Raw genomic sequence first — 1,528 nt, forward strand, 5'->3', positions numbered from 1 at the left:
AAAGGGTATATAACAAAGTATTGAGATGAACTTTTGTTATTGACCAAATACTTATTTTCCACCATAATATGCAAATAATGTGATTTTCTGGAATTTTTTTTTCTCATTTTGTCTCTCATAGTTGAGGTATACCTAGGATGAAAATTAAAGGCCTCTCATCTTTTTAAGTGGAAGAACTTGCACAATTGGTGGCTGACTAAATACTTTTTTTCCCCACTGTACCTGTCATTTATTTAATATATCTGTAGATTATCTTATTTTTACTTGGACATTTTTTTTTTATTGACAAAATATTTTACACATTTGTTTTTTTTCCATTTGTGTAAGGGGTTTTACATTTACAGATTACACATTGACACAAAGATTGTCAATCTGTTCACCCAAAAAAGTAGTAGAACAAATAGACCTGGGGATTCCTGTGTTCCTGATTTTGTATGAATGAGAAAATGATGGGATTTTACATTTGAATCTCTTTCTTTCTAACTCCTCTCCACTCGTCTCTCCAGCAAACTCCTTCCCAGACCGGCTGGTCATGTTCGTTCTTCAGAAGTTGGAGAACAGCAATGAGCGCAGCAGGCTGGGCTCCCTGGCCGTCCTTCGTCACTTCATCAACTCCACCAGTGAGAAAACACACTTGAGACTTTCATAAACAACATTTTGCTGCACTCAAAAAACGATTTGCCTTCCTTCTTGCCGCATATACAAGGAGTTATATTCGTTGTAGAAAGTTAATTTAATTAAGAAAAGGAAACTCATTTTTTTTCTCATTTGAATTGAGAATTTAGTTTCAGGGTAGGCCAACAGACATTCAAAGCTATATTAAAAAAAAATCTCAATAGAAGTTTAGAATAAAATAAGATTCTGCACAGCCCACATGCATCCCCAACAGCTCCTATTATCTGTTACTACACACACATCACTGATTCATTTGGCATGATTAAATTACTCATTCAGTCGTCTTCTATCATATCAAACTCACGTAGTCTACACAACCCTTATTATTTATCTATTCATTCTTATGTAATTATTTGTGTTTGTGTCTAATTGTGTTATTGCAGCTTCCACAATGGAGAATAAGAAGCTGCTGATTCTGGCCAGCATCAGACAACCAATGGCTGACCACAGCAACAAGGTAACACACATTAGGGCTGTGCAATTTAATCGATCCTGCGATATATATCGATATTTTGTTTCCCGAGAAAGTATCGATATTTCAGCCGAGGGTATCGATACATTAACTCCCATTCAAATCCCCCGTGTTCCGCCTGGCACTCTGCTCGCTGCCCATTCCCCCCCGTTCGCTTTGCATGAAGAGCGGTTACGTCAGCCAGCCGAGCTGCTAGTGTCGCTGTAGAGCATTTCTAGATACACAGACGCCGGTGTCTTCTTCTCGCAGTGAGTGCGAAGCGGTTCAGGAGAATGGCGGCAAACATTAACCACACTGGAGAGGGTCTTCTCTACCGCCGGAGATATCGGCCCAATCCCAAACCACTCCCTCGACGGAGTGAACTCCGTCTGTAGCCACACT

General features: G+C 39.5%; 1 long non-coding RNA gene across 1 annotated transcript in view; it reads left to right on the forward strand.

The window, feature by feature from the left end:
• LOC104961823 (uncharacterized) overlaps positions 1 to 1,138 on the forward strand; it is a 3,726-nt gene extending 2,588 nt beyond the window's left edge. The window contains exons 2-3 of the long non-coding RNA XR_800137.1: positions 507 to 620; positions 1,059 to 1,138. This is a non-coding gene — a long non-coding RNA (uncharacterized lncRNA). The remainder of the gene's footprint in view (positions 1 to 506; positions 621 to 1,058) is intronic.
• The last annotated feature ends 390 nt before the right edge of the window (positions 1,139 to 1,528 follow it).

Source organism: Notothenia coriiceps, unplaced genomic scaffold (assembly GCF_000735185.1).
Source record: "Notothenia coriiceps isolate Sejong01 unplaced genomic scaffold, NC01 NC01_scaffold00033834, whole genome shotgun sequence".
In the NCBI taxonomy this organism is placed as follows: Eukaryota; Metazoa; Chordata; class Actinopteri; order Perciformes; family Nototheniidae; genus Notothenia; species Notothenia coriiceps.